Source organism: Mauremys mutica, unplaced genomic scaffold (genome assembly GCF_020497125.1).
Source record: "Mauremys mutica isolate MM-2020 ecotype Southern unplaced genomic scaffold, ASM2049712v1 000087F_np12_subseq_1:190271_obj, whole genome shotgun sequence".
In the NCBI taxonomy this organism is placed as follows: Eukaryota; Metazoa; Chordata; order Testudines; family Geoemydidae; genus Mauremys; species Mauremys mutica.
Genome location: NW_025422838.1, coordinates 61313 through 76640, shown reverse-complemented (window position 1 = coordinate 76640; position 15328 = coordinate 61313).

Genomic DNA, 15328 nt, shown 5'->3' with positions numbered 1-15328 from the left:
ACCTGGAGTACTGCATCCAGTTTTGGTCCCCCCACTACAGAAGGAATGTGGACAAATTGGAGCGAGTCCAGTGGAGGGCAATAAAAATGATCAGGGGGCTGAGGCACATGACTTATGGGGAGAGGCTGAAGGAACTGGGCTTGTTTAGTCTGCAGAACAGAAGATTGAGGGAGGATTTGATAGCAGCCTTCAACAACCTGAAGCGGGGGTTCCAAAGAGGATGAGCTCAGCTGTTCTCAGTGGTGGCAGATGAAAGAACAAGGAGCAATGGTCTCAAGTTGCAGTGAGGGAGTTTTAGGTTGGATATTAGTAAACACTATTTCACTAGTAGGGTGGTGAAGCACTGGAATGGGTTACCTAGGGAGGTGGTGGAATCTCCATTCTTAGAGGTTTTTAAGGCCAGGCTTGACAAAGCCCTGACTGGGATGATTTAGTTGGGGTTGGTCCTGCTTTGAGCAGGGGATTAGACTAGATGACCTCCTGAGATCTCTTCCAACCCTAATCTTCTATGATTCTATGATGGCCCTTTCCATGCCATCCCCAGATTCCCTAGTCAGTATCATACTGATACAGTGTTGCCAACCCCAGCATTAAAAAATCATGAGTCAAGCATGAAAATAATCATGACTGGCTTAAAAAAATCATGAGGTTTTTTTGTTTGTTTGTTTAAAATATATATGTAGGACACTTTTTATTTGTCTTCTTTGTTCAAGCCTTAAGGTTTCATGTTTCCCAGGTTTCCTCTGGAACCATAAGGGTAGACACTTTTTTTAAAAAAGAAAGCTGAGGTTGAGGTGTACTCACATGACTCCAAGAGCAGGGCCTTTAAGAAAAACACTAAATCTCATGTGAGTGGGGGTAATACCATTTGAAAAGGGGTTTGAAGTGTCTAGCACTGCTGGTGGCCCTAAGACCCTGCTTTTCACTCCCAGCACTTTCGGTACACAGGGACAGTTCACAGCTCCCAACACCTTCCCCCTTACATCCTCACACAGCAGGAAATAGGCCCAGACTCTTCATTCATAATAAAGCATCCATTACAAAATCACCCTATAAGGTTTTGGCTGCTCCCTCTCCTCAACCCCTATGACAAACTTCTCTCTGCTCCTGTGGGAATTGAGCGGGAGAGCTCTGTCAGCTTCCTGCAGCAACCCTGATTGGCTGCTCTTCCCCAGGAGGAGGCAGGCAAGTAGGGAGGGCAGCCAATCAGAAGGGGATGTCCCTCAGGCAGGGCTGAAATTCACTAGAAGGCCAGAGCTTCTTGGGTCATTACAAGAAGGGCTCCTATCCCAGCCAAAATTAAGTGACTCAATACAGAATCATGATCTGGCCCTTTAAGATCAAAGGGCTCACATCCTGTAACTGTGAGGTGACAACAGGTAAAGATGATAGCGCATGTATCTCTAATAGGCCCACTCAGAGAGGAAAGGAGAAAGTGTTCCTGAGATACGAAAGGCTGTTACTTTACTCAGCACAAACTTCAGGTGTAGCATACTGATCTGGCTCAGCATTTCCAGCATCCATAGCTAATTACATTATACAAGGGATTTGTTTGTTTTACGTTTACATTTAAAAAAAATAAAAATCTGTTACAACTTTAAAAAAATACCTTTTTAAAATGTGTCATCTCAGATCTTTTCACCTTTCTATGGGCCTGATCCAAAGCCCACTGAAGTCAACAGAAATACTTTAGTTGACTTCAGCGGCCTTTGAGTGTGGTCCTCTCTGCATATGTCCTTGTTATTAAAATAAGAGTACACACATGCTTGCAAATTTTGCAGTCAAATGAGATGCTTCAGTTGTAATGATTTAGAATAGTCTCAGAAATATTTCTCTTTGAATCTCATTCCTTGTTATAATTGTACCGTATCTTCACACTGCATTTATTTCTGCGATAGCAGCCATTTCCATGGTAACCCTAAATTATACCAACACATATGCATTTTGGAGCAAATTCTTTCTTAAAGAAGAATAAAAAAAGAATACCATGGGGACCAAAGCAAGAGAATGCTGCCTATGTAATACATGCATCTGATGAAACATGTATTGGTGAACATCGGCAGTCCAGTACTGCTCAAGTTAATAAGAGTACTTTTTTTCCCTTAGGTTATAATGAAAGTGACATGAGATTATTTACATTTTAGTCTAAATTTGTTTCTGGTATAAGCAGGCACAGTTTAGCTGAAGTCAATGGTGTTACAGCAGAGCTGAATTTGGTTCTGCAGGGACATTAGACTGAGTAATCAAAACTTCAAACTTGTTTCTTAAAATAATAATTGATCAAGGCACAAGTGACAATGTGTGAAAGGATCAAGTTCTAAGTGCCCTCTGGCTATCATCCCTTCAGCAGAGAGAACGGCAGAAGAGTATGCAGTGTAAGGGGAAATTGGCCACGCCGCTGGAATCCTGGGGATTCACAAGGTATGGGTTGTAACCTGGAGAGTCAGCTCCTCTGCACTGCTGCTGTGCACTCCTCCCACTACGAAGTGTCTCCTTCTGCAACAGTGTTGCCACTGGCTGTGTTCCTTCAGGCAGAATAGCTCTCAGTTAGAGATCCACACGAGTAGCCTCAGGGCTAACCAAAGATGTTGCTAAGGAGAGTGGCTTCTCCCTGGCTCCACTCATTCCCACCCCATAGCCCCTGCTAAGGTCCCAGTGGAGCAGTAACCTGTAGTGCTCCAGAACAGGAGCTTCTGTGGGTTTGGGGTGATGGATGGTGGGACAACGCAGTGGAGGTGTTACTGGCTTGGGAAGGATCTGCAAGTATCTCACCCCCCTCAGCTTGCAGAAATGGAGGGGATTATCTGAACCTGAAATTTTAAAAATCACTGAAGCACATTCAAAAGGTCACTTTTATTGGTCTTTGAAAGTGGAAAATATTGACCTTACTCTGTCTGAGAAACGCAAGTTTTATTTGACTCAGTAAAATGACTAAACAGCAAACAAGCGAGTGCTATTGTACACCAAAGGGCGGGGAAATCAAATATTGAACAAGGAATCCTGTGAGCAAAAGAATGAAAGACCCTCTTTTAATGTTTATAAGGGGCCAGAGTTAAAGTTACCATAGTAACCTTAATTCCGCTGTTCCTGTGTTTTGTGTGATTACAACCTCAGCTCCATTATTGTATTGAAATCAATAGGAGTTTTGACTTAAATGTGACTAGAACTGGCCCGTGGAAGGTTTTTTGTATTCATGTTTGGTTTTTTGTATATGATATAATAGAATCGGAGATTGCTCTTTTGAGCATCATTTGTACCATTTACAGGACTCATGGGAAGGTTTAAGCAAAAGATCTATCAGCAATAATTTAAGGGAGGAAAAGTTCATGGGAAATTTAAGCTACAATGCACCTTTGAACTGTATCCTCACCAAGATAAAACTGCATCTGTTACAGTTCAAGAAAGATATTCATCCTACCGATTTTTGATAGTTGGGCTTGAAACACCTTCTCTGCATGCTGTGCTAGCATTTCTAATTATCTGGGATTGCTTTTCAGACTGATGACTTGTGTGAAGGATTCTGTTTTCCATCAAGTCATTCTTCTTGCAGCACTGATAGCTTGATAATTAAGTAGCATTACTTGGTCCTGAATACAGATGATTTATAGGAATTATTTTTAATAAATAAACAATTTAGAATGTACTGAAAACAAACCAGTTTGGTAATAAAGCATTTGTCTCTTTATCACATCTGCTTTCTTTCCTTTGCCTTAATCTGAAAAAAATGTTTTTCCATTCAGCCCTTCTCTTTGCTGGGTTGCTTTTATAATAACAGTGTAATATGCCTGATATCCTAAATACTATTCCTTCTAGAATAATAATGAAAGATTCTTAAAACTAATGAACTGAAGGTAACTGGGAATGTGAGAAACACAGACTGTCTGAGGTCATATATTAGTGGTTCATGTTCAATAATCAATTTGTCACAAAATGCATTAGATACTTGAGAGCCAGCATTCATCTTCTAGTTAAAGTATTTACCAGGAGCTGTGAATAGGATTATTTATCTCCTGATGTTCAGGGCCACATTGGCTGTGTTTAGACTCAAGGGCACATTATGATAAATAACCATGAAGCACAGATGCGTTGTGTTGTCATCTCGAAGTATAGAACTGCTTTATGTAAGGAAAGTATTACAGTGTGGAACAACTTTTACATGCACTTTAGCATGGTAATTTCACATTATCTTAAAGGGTCATTTCAGTGTCTTTCATTATGGGCCAAAGCTTGATAAAATGTACCTTGTGTCGCAAATCTCAGAGGAGGTTGAGCACTCTCTATGACCCAGTGTGGCCATGAGCTGTAGCAGTGTTCAGTGAGCTGTTCCTACCAGGCCCTCCCCTACAAGGGGTTTTGGTCTTTGGAGCAAAGTCACCTCCAGTAGATGAGAATACAAAACATTTTAAAATATGTTTAAATTCAGAAAATGACCATGGGAAATATTTCTCACAAACAAAATGGATCACACCAATGTATTGAATCAGTTTTCTGGTCTCATAGTCCAAGCACTGATTTAACAATGGAGGGAAATATACATTCTTCAGCCCAGGCAGAAAGCTCACACTAGGCTTAGCATTAAATCCCACTAAAGACCTCTGAACAGAGGTTACCTTTCGCCCTGAAAGAAGGTCACTATTTTAGAATGAAAATGTTTAAGGCAAAAATGGACTTCTACACTCTGCCCTCACATATGAGTGGTGAATTCCCATTAAACTCAGTGGGAATTGCCTATATGTATCTACTATCTGAATCTTTCCTTGCTCAGACTTAATATACATTTGAAACCAGTATGTTAGAACCATAATTTTTAAAATATTTTTATTTAGTTAGTTTTTAGAGGAAAACATTGATTGCCACTGGTCCTACTATTTAAATGTGATCTGGGCAATAATATTCTACATTATGAGGTTTCCTATTATCAAGGCTATTGCAAATAAATCATTAGGCTGTTACATTTGAGGGTCATCATCTAAAACTATGTCTAGTGCTTTGTACAATTTATTTCAATAAATGAGTATATCTAAAGTTCCTTTCTTTATAAACAAATATCTCGTTCTTCTACTTGGTTTGTATTTATTGATACATTGGATTAACTGAGGATTTTTTACATTGGATTAGTTGAGATTCCTCCCTTCCCTCCTCCCACCTTCAAACAGATTGGAGCTTTAAACCTGGAACTGTGTCACCAGTTAACCTCAATCTTATTAAGTAGGTTCTCAAAGGATTGCTTTGTTCTGGGGAACACATTTTGTTTTCCGTGGTCATTAGCAAACTGCTAAAAATTCAGGCATAATTTCATTACTCTATAATATCTGGCTGGCAGACAGGTAATGGTCACCACAGCACAAAATGAAATCTGGGTTATTTGGAAATCATGCTGCAACTAGTATTATAAAACTTGGGACAAATTAAATCAAACAATGTATTGCTCACTGACATTTTATCCAATAATGATGGAGATTCTACAACCTCTCCAGGCAATTTAGTCTAGTGCTTAACTACCCTGACAGTTAGGAAGTTGTTCCTAATGTCCAACCTAAACCTCCCTTGCTGCAGTTGAAGCCCATTGCTTCTTGTCCTATTCTTAGAGGTTAAGAAGAACAATTTTTCTCCCTCCTCCTTGTAACAACCTTTTATGTACTTGGAAAAAGGTAATCATGTCCCCCTCTCAGTCTTTTCTTTTCCAGACTAAACAAATCCAAGTTTTTCAATCTTCCTTCATGTTTTCTAGACCTTTAATCATTTTTGTTGCTCTTCTCTGGTCTTTCTCCAATTTGTCCACATCTTTCCTGAAATGTGGCACCCAGAACTGGATACTATACTCTAGTTGAGGCCTAATCAGCATGGGGTAGAGCAGAAGAATTACTTCTTGTGTACTTTTGTGCTACTTTTTGCAACAGATGTCATCCACTCAGGCTGGTCCATAATCCAACTGCAGAGGAGATTGATGTAATTGAAGAAGTTACTGTTGGACATTTATTTTGTGTGTGAAAGAAGTCAAGGATTTAGGGCCCAGTACAAATCCCACATTAAATTCAAGAGGAGTCTTTTGATTGACTTGGATGGGTGAAAGAGATGTCCTTATTACCAATAAGGCTTTGGAGTCCATTTCCTTAAAAAGTACATTTACCATCTATGCCCTGATTAAGATGGTGGCAGCTAAATAAAGTTGCCAGCATCTCCTTATCTACCTGTATGGATCTAGGTCTAGTTTAGCAAGGTACTTAAACATGTGCTTAACTTTAAGCATGGGATTAGTCCTGTTGACTTCAATGGCAATACTTACATGCTTAAAGTTAGGCATGTGTTGAAGAACCTTGCTGAATCTGGGCCCTACTTTGTATCTCTTTCAGACCTTTTGACATACAAGCTGCTGCCTTTCTGTTTTTTAAAAAAGGATAAATATCAATGGTCTTTGTGATTCTTCCAGTTGTAACATATTTGGATTATTTACATTATGAAATTTTAGGGCAATCTCTGTCCATTCTGTTAGTTCTGTTTCGTTGTCATCCATTGCATGTGATTCCACTACTGATCTACTCTCAGTGGTTCTGTAGAAATGTCCTTATGCTTGCAGTATGTTTTCACTGTCACATGCAAGTTCTTACTATGAATGTGCCCTCCCCTATATGCAAATAGAATAGCTGTTTCTCCTCATATTTTCTTAAATATTGATGCTGTAATGAAGTTAGCTTGTTTCACGGTCAGATTTTAGGCTGATAGGGATGATGTTACTATGTACATGCATTCATGAGTCTTCCACAGTTTAAATAAAAATCTCTTCCTCTATCAATTGCTCAGGTCTTTCTGTCTTGTTACTTATGAGATAATACCACATAATATTTCTCTTGGAGCCTGCACAGCCTTTCAGTAAAAACAGAGTAGGCAAGATATGCCTTTCTAATGTAAAATAAAAGCAGGAAAATATAATTGGTGAACAAGAGGTGAAGGAAACAAACAATTTGTCTGATCATCTTGAAACATTATACAGAAACAAGAAGGGCATAAACATTTTCTTCCCTCTCCAGGTCACCTTTACTTTTCTGCCCTTGAAATTAAGTGATTCTGATGCATTATCTGAATATGCTTGATTCTAACTATTAAACCCAAATTGTTGCCCAAACCAGAGGGAACACATGGGGGAGGGTACTGCGGGGGGGGGGAGGGATGTGGGGTCACGTGACCTCCCCAGATTTGCTGCTTCGCTTGGACTGAGCATGCTCAGTAACAATGCTGAAGCTGGCTGCCCTCACTCTGCCCCCTCCCCCACAGCAGGCATGGATCGTCTCTGCTTTAAACACACATTTTCTAAAATCACTCCTCATCCGCAAGCCCTGTCCTCCCAGTCCCATGCCCTAACAACTTGTCCCACTCACCGCCTTTGAGCCCTCAATAGCACATGGTACTGCACACTCCTACACTGAAAGTTTCAGTCACCTTTCAGACCATCACTCAATGACTTGAGTACCAGAAGCGCAAGGAACAAGACTAGTGCTTTATATGCTTGGTTGAGACATTGCTTTAATTTTTCACAATGATCCAATCAACAGAAGCAGTGGGGTTTCTTCCTATATGTCTCTCTGTCCCTGGGTTTTTGTTTTTTTGGTGTGCTAATCATTTTGGTTCTAAGCACAAAATCTGCTAATTCCTTATCCGGACAATGGATCCATGTTTTTCCACAAACACCACGTAAAGTCCATAGTTTATATTAATATTCTGCAGATTCTGAAAAGCATCATGTGTTCAGGGAGAATGAACAGTGTGAGGTAAGTATTTCTCTTTTTTCTTTATTGAACAAGCTCTTGGGGAATTATTTTTCATTGCTCAAGACTGGTACTCGATTCAACAAAACCCATTGAGGTTTTTTTTATTATCAGGTTAATTTTAACAAAGATTTGCATCAAGAGTTCTTCAAGTGTTTATTATAAAGAAAAGGTGACACTGATTGTGCCAGTTCCATCCAATGCTGATTGATTTGACCATGGCAGTTCTAATGTGTTCATTCTTCCAGTTCTCTAGTTTGTTGGCTGATGTGCTGATACAAATAATGGGAAAGTGAGGGATAGTAATTTATGGTTTCTAAGTTATTCAAAAGGGGCCAGATAAGTCATTTTTTCATAGTTGCTGACTGGTCTGTGTTGTCATCACCTAAATCTGGAGTGATGGTTATTAGAAGGAGGAGACAGACAGTGTTCAAAATGGAGTCTAAAGAGCAGTAAACTTTATTGATTGCATCTTGATAAACTTCTAGGCTGGGGCTTCAAAACTCTATTTTTTGTACGTTAATAACACGATGCCAGATTCTCAGCTGACTGGTGTAGCATTGGTGACTTCAGTAGAGCTACGGTGATTTACAGCATCTGGGAATCTGGTTCATAGCCACTTCCTGTTTCCTCTGGATTTTGTTAGTTTTCAGCCAATAAAAATCACTGTAATGAAACTTAAGCAATCGTTCTCTTAAAATTCATCTGTAATGTGCTTTAACTCCAAATGATGATTCATTTTCTCTCCCCTCAATAGCAGGTTACATTGAGGCCCTCAAGTCTTACACTTATAATTCTGCAGAAGGACTTTGGATTTTCCAGATACACTCTATTTCTTTGGAAGGTTCCTACTTTGGTTTTGACCCAGTAAGATGAGATTTCTACTTGAACAACAATCTTACCATGTTACCTGAGAATTAGACACGGAAAATATCCTTCGCTTTTTTTATTCAGACAGCTCTTATCTTCATGGAAGACCCTGTAACTGGCTCTTTGCACTAGTTTAAAAATGCATCTTCCTATTTGCAGGCTGACAGATTTGGTCATTGGAGTGAATTTGTTTTGAAGTTGTGAGTAATAGAGAAAAAAGAACTTGAATGTAGTGGAGAGGAGGGAGGCTGCAGGATTTCAGTTGCAGCTCCCTGATCCTCTGACACCTAGCCCCACACAATGGAGAGCTACAGGAGAGCAAGTTACTTGCTCCATACTGCCATGGCCCCCACCTTGACCTTATAAAGGCCACGCCCCAGAATGTCTTGCCCTTTCCTTTACACTCGGGGTGAGGAAAGTGGCTGGCACGTGAAGCAGTAGAGTCACCTCTGTATGCCAGCAGAGTTCCCCTGATAAGGGAGAATACTCCACTGGCAATCCCCAGCACTTTAGACTATGCAGCACAAAGTGGCCCTGGTGGATGTGAGAATCTGGTTCAAAGTCTTCTTCCTATTAGTAGTTCTACTGGAGAATCTCTGTGTACCAAGAAATTGACTCATATGCTAATAATGCTTGAACTGTCCTTCCATTCAGTGCTGTATTTATGGAGTCCTCAATCTTCTTTCCACCTCCATGTTACTCTGGGGAAAGTGGTCATGTGTTTTGAAACCAATGGAGTCACCTCAGATTCATGAACCGTCAAGATAGCTATGTTTCACAGGGACAAAAGCATCAGAGACTATCTAGCCCTGGAGGGAGAGAATTCACTGATGCAGGACCCAGCAATAGAGCTCCTTCCCAGAAGTGATGAGAGTCCAAGCCCAGTGGTATTTAGCTTCTCAGAGGAATGGAGAAAAATAACATCTTTTCTGTTTTCAGCTCTGATTCGTCTTAATCTTGTACAATGCTTAGATACCAAAGTGCCTTAGAAAGAGAATAGATATTATTATTGAGTATTTATATTACCATAGCAGTCTGGAGCCCTAGTCATGAATCAGGACCCCATTGAGCTAGGCATTGACCACTGCCCCACAGAGTTTACAATCCAAGTGTAACACCAGGGGCGGCTCTAGGTATTTTGCCGCCCCAAGCACGGCAGGCAGGCTGTCTAATATTGTCTAATAAAGCAACTTAGAACAGAGACTGGCTTCCTTTATTTACTGTGCAGTTCAGCACACACTGAAAATAATGCAGATAAGAGTGAAACGTTTGTACACTCTCCCTGCTAGAGAACCAGTGTCAGTTTCTGTGGGTGCACAGTGCCCAATACATTGGTGCTACCATAATTAATAATGAATAGTAATAATAGATGTTGCATTTGCACTGTTAGCAAAAGTCTCAATGTTTAACCAACACTACTGTAAAAGCAGCAGAGTCCTGTGGCACCTTATAGACTAACAGACGTATTGGAGCATGAGCTTTCGTGGGTGAATACAATCAGCTTCGTGTTGTATGTATCCAGTGTATGTCTTGCTTATGTTGATGGCAAATTTGTCCATGTATGTACATATATATATATATATATATATATATATATATATATATATATATATGTCCTTTACACCAATGGCAAAATGGCCCATCAACACCTACTCTTTACTCTTTATGTGCCATACTCATTTCATTCTCATAATCCAATCTGTTAATCAGTATTTTAGTATAGTATATTCATAACCTCCAGTTTGGCATATCTTCTTCGCATGTAATAGGATTACAGCCCATTTTATCATAGTATCCTGTTACTCTCTCTATATTCAGTTTATCATGTTTGCACTTGATTAAACATTTTTCCCATTCTAATATGTGCTAGGTTGATTATTGTTCAAAAGTTCATTTTAAATGCATTTCATTTTCATTGCATATGCTTTACAGTTTCTCCCATATTTCACTCCTCACCTTTTTCTCCTATAGTTCAGCATAAAATGCAGTATTTTATCATTTCAAGGTCCCATTGCTCCCTGCTCTCAAACAGAAGGGCTTCCCTTTTGTTGCACCATTTCACCCTGGGCTCAGCTACAGCAAGCAGTAGCACTTAACGCATAAACTGCTCTGCTTCACATTCTAGCATGGAGCGCCTGCTAATATATTTTAAGAGGGTGCAGAGTAAAAAATGGGTGAGCCTGGTTTTAGGAAGATATCATCTGGGTAGGAGCTAGATAATGACACGGGGGTACATTTGGGGGCCACATTATCAGAGGTATTGAGCACCTACAGCTCTGACTGACTTCCACAGGGGTCGTGTTGCTCAGCGTCTCTGAAAATCAGGCCCCAGCTACCTTGACAGAAGTGCCTGGCGGTTGGAGACTTGATGTGGTTTTAATGTGAGAAGCGTGGGGATTATGTTGCTGGAATATTGAGAATGAAGGCGAGAGTGCTTTGCTTCTTACTGGTTGATCTAGTGATGGACAAAGTTCAGTTGTCCATGCAAATTCTTTTAGATCTAGCTACAGCCTTTGATTCCTCTTGAGTTGTCCTAGTCATTCTTTTCACAAGCATCCCTAATAGTGGTGCAGCTGCTCAGCCCCTCGGAGGGGTCCTTCATGTGCAGTCCCCAGGAGTTTTGTTCTGACTCTCCCTGTTGTTCAATAGGCATGGGAGGCCACCAGACAAGAGATCATTGCTGCCCTAGGGTCTGTGTCTTACTGTCTATTTGGACAGTATCTAACACATTGTGAGTGCTACTGTAGTCTAAATAATAATTCAGGTGTTGACAAAGGCCCATATGGCTACCCTAGACCTAATCTCTCTCCTCATTCACCACTACAGCAGTTGCTGATGTGCTCTCACTAGAAGCCCAGCGTAGCTTTGAACACCTGGCATCTATAGGCAGAAAGTTGTCAGTGGGCGTACACCCGCAGGCTTTGGGTGCTCCAAGAGGCCTTCCTGTGGGGCCTGATCCTCCAGGTTTAACAAGCTGCTTTGTCCATCTCCCTTAGTGTTGATGAGAGGGTGCCAGAGACCCAGGACCACCACAGTCAACATCTGCTTATCACCAGTTTCACTTTCAGGTCCTTGATGATGCAAAATTTGGGTTACTACAAAGGTAGGAGTGTGTTTGTTTGTTTGTTTGAAAAATGACTTTTCCCACTGGAATTAAAACATCATAATCATGAAAACCATTTTGTCTAAGGGGTTATAAATGCTTCTTTATAAAAAAAATCTAGATTTTGAGCCAGAGTTTGGTGACAGGGTCCTTTTCGGGCCTCATCTGAAAGATGAGTGATTCCCAAAAGCAAAAGGAAATTGGAGGATATTTTAGGAGGGCAAGGTTAGGATAAAGGAACTACCCTCTCTCATGGATTTAGCATAGCGCAGTGAGATAAAGATAATCTGTCAGCCAGGAATGCTTAATGGCAATTCCAGAGGAAGGGATGCTGATGCGTTTTTAGGACAAAGGTAAAGAATACAGAAGGCCTGCAGAATCTTGGGGCTGGCCTGGATGCTTTTCTCCTACTGAAGAAAACTCACTGTCAACCCTCTGAATGGGGTATTTCCGGGGAATGCTGCTCAGCGCAGTGCAAGAGCTTGTCTACATGGGAAAATGAAGCAGAATACCTAGTGTGCTTTAAGCTTATACCTTACCTTAGTGTGAAATAACTTTCAAATGTAGATAAGACCTAAGTGGGAATCAATCAGAAACTTCCTGGTGATACTTGGATCATCCTGGGATCAAAAACTATTCTCAGATGCCCTTTCACATCACAAGTTCCTTAGGCACTTCAGGAGGTTTTATATGGCTCAACTCTCAGAGGATTTCCCTTCCTCCCCAGCCTCCCTGCCCCATAAGCTTGTTCCTAAAAGTCATAGCCCACGTTAAACATGCTTCTGTTAGGTTTTTCATGTCTTCTCCCCACTGTATTTTCTGTTGCTCCCCCAGAGTAAACCTACTACCAGCTCTCTGAAAATATCCTATGTGAACCAGACTCGTCTGCTATTTCCCTTCCTGAATCTCCAGCGGGAGCTGTAATGGGGGTGTGGTCTGGGTTTAGGTAAGGTGATGATTTAAAGAGATAAGGAGACACTTTTGTTCTTCATTATCCTCCAAGACAGCAGAATGGTCGGTGATTTCTCAGCCTCTGTACAGGTAGGGAGGAAACAATAGCCTGAAGAGGAAGGCTGGTTTCTACTAAAGGCACCAGACCGTATAGAACAGGGGATCCAATCATAAACTCAGCACAATGTGTGTGTGTGGTAAAACAAACAGAAGGTGTTTTGGGCCACAAGGAAACTGACCCACTGTGCTCTCCCCTTTGAGACCTCTCTGTAAGGATCCAAATCTAAAACCCAGGGTTGTGGTGGTCCTGGGTCTCTGACACCCTCTCATCACCACTAAGGGAGATGGACAAAGCATGTTGTTAAACCTGGAGGGCCCACAGAAAGGTCTCTTGGAGCACCCAAAGACTGCAGCTGACCGACTGGCTCACACATGCTACCTAATTCAGGAAGAGATCCAGATAGGCTGTCCGAGCAACCCGTGCAGACTTTCTGCTGCTGCCACATTGGCAGGGGCGGCTCCAGGCCTCAGAACGCCAAGCGCGTGCTTGGGGCGGCAAGCCGCGGGGGGCACTCTGCCAGCGCCGTGAGAGTGGCAGGCAGGCTGCCTCTGGTAGCTTGCCTGCGGAGGTTCTGCTGGTTCCGCGGCTTCGGGACCCTCCGCAGGCAAGTCGCCGGAGGCAGCCTGCCTGCCGTGCTTGGGCGGCAAAATCCCTAGAGCCGCCCCTGCACATTGGACCATTAATGATTAATGGAATCTGTGTGCTCCCCGGCCCCGCATTACTGCACAGCGAAAGTTTCCTCAGCAGCAGAGCTTGGGCTGATGGCAGAGCTGGGGGTGGAACTAGAGTGGCCAACTTTCTAATTACACAAAAGCAAACACCCTTCCCAAGGTCCTGCCCCTGCCCTGCCCCTTCTCTGCAGCCCCACCCCACACTCACTCTAGCCCCCCCCATCCGTTGCACACTCTCCCGCACCCTCACTCACTTTCATTGGGCTGGGGCAGGGGGTTGGGGTGAGGAAGGGGGTGAGGGCTCTGGCTGGGCACGTGGGCTCATAGGTGGGGCCGGGGATGAGGGGGTTGGGGTGCAGAAGGGGTATCTGGGCTGAGGCCAAGGGATTTGGAGTGCGGGAGTGGGCTCAGGGCTGGGGCAGGGGGTTGGGGTGTGGGAGGGGGTGTGAGCTCCGGGAGGGAGTTTGGGTGTGGGAGGGGGCTGAGGTAGGGGGTTCGGATGTGCGAAGAGGTACAGACTCCTGGAGGGAGGGTGCTGGAGGGAGTTCTGACCTGGGGCAGGGGGTTTGGTGTGTGGGCTCTGGGAGGAAATAAGGGTGCAGGAGGGGGTTCTGACCTGGGACAGCAGGTTGGGGTGCAGCTGGGGGTGCAGGCTCTGCCAGGTAGTGCTTATCTCAGGTGGCTCCCAGGGTAGTGGTGCCAGGGGCGGCTCTAGGAATTGCGCCGCCCCAAGCAGGGCGGCATGCCGCGGGGGGCGCTCTGGCGGTCGCCGGTCCCACGGCTCCGGTGGACCTCCCGCAGGCACGCCTGCGGATGCTCCACCGAAGCTGCGGGACCAGCGGACCCTCCGCAGGGACGCCTGCGGGAGGTCCACCGGAGCCGCCTGCCACCCTCCCGCGGCACGTCGCCCCAAGCGCGCGCTTGGCGCGCTGGGGTCTGGAGCCGGCCCTGGGTGGTGCAGCGGGGCTAAGGCAGGCTCCCTGCCTGCCCTAGCTCCGCGTGGCTCCCAGCAGCAGCCAGCATGTCCGGCCCCTAGGCGGAGGTATGGCAAGGCAGCTCTGTATAGTGCACGCTGCCCACATCCGCAGGTGCCACCCCGGCAGCAACCATTAGTCGCTGTTCCCGGCCAATGGGAGCTGCGGAGCTGGCACTCGAGGTGGGGCAGTTCTCAGGGCTTCCCTGGCCACCTCTGCACCTAGAAGCCACAGGGACATGCTGGCTGCTTCCGGGAGCTGAGCAGAGCCAGGGCTCGCAGGGAGCCTGCCTTAGCCCTGCTGCAACATCGACTGGACTTTTAACAGCCCGGTTAGTGGTGCTGACTGGAGCCACCAGGGTCCCTTTTTGGCCAGGCATTCTGGTAGAAAACCAGACGTCTGGCAACCCTAGGTGGGACTGTGGATGGGGAGGAGCTGGGGCTAGAAGCAGAAGTGGCCTAGGGGTGGAGAGGGACTGAGGGCAGAACTGGGTTGGGGGCAGAATGGAGCTGGGGCTGGAGGCAGAGCGAGGTTGGAGGTGGAGCTGGTCTGGGGGCAGGGCAGGGCGGAGTGAGACTGGAAGCATGGCGTTCCCTCCCTGCCTCCCATGGGGTCTGGCTTGTGCCTGGAGCAGGTTTGGGGGCTGATTGGGGTTCAGGGAGGAGCAAGGCAGGGGGCAGAGCTGGGCTGGGGGAGAGCAGGGCTGGGGGCAAAGCAGAGCAGGGGGGAGATGTGTCTGGAGGCTGACTGGGGTTGGTGGCAGGGTGGGGTGGAGTGGGGCTAGAAGCATGGAGCTCATTCCCCACTCCCCATGGGGGCTGGCCCAGGCCTGGAGCAGGACTGGGGGCTGAATAGGGTTGGGGAGGAGCAAGGCTGGGGGCAGAGCTGGTCTGGGGCCAGAGTGTGGCTGGAAATGTGCCACTCCATGCTCCAGG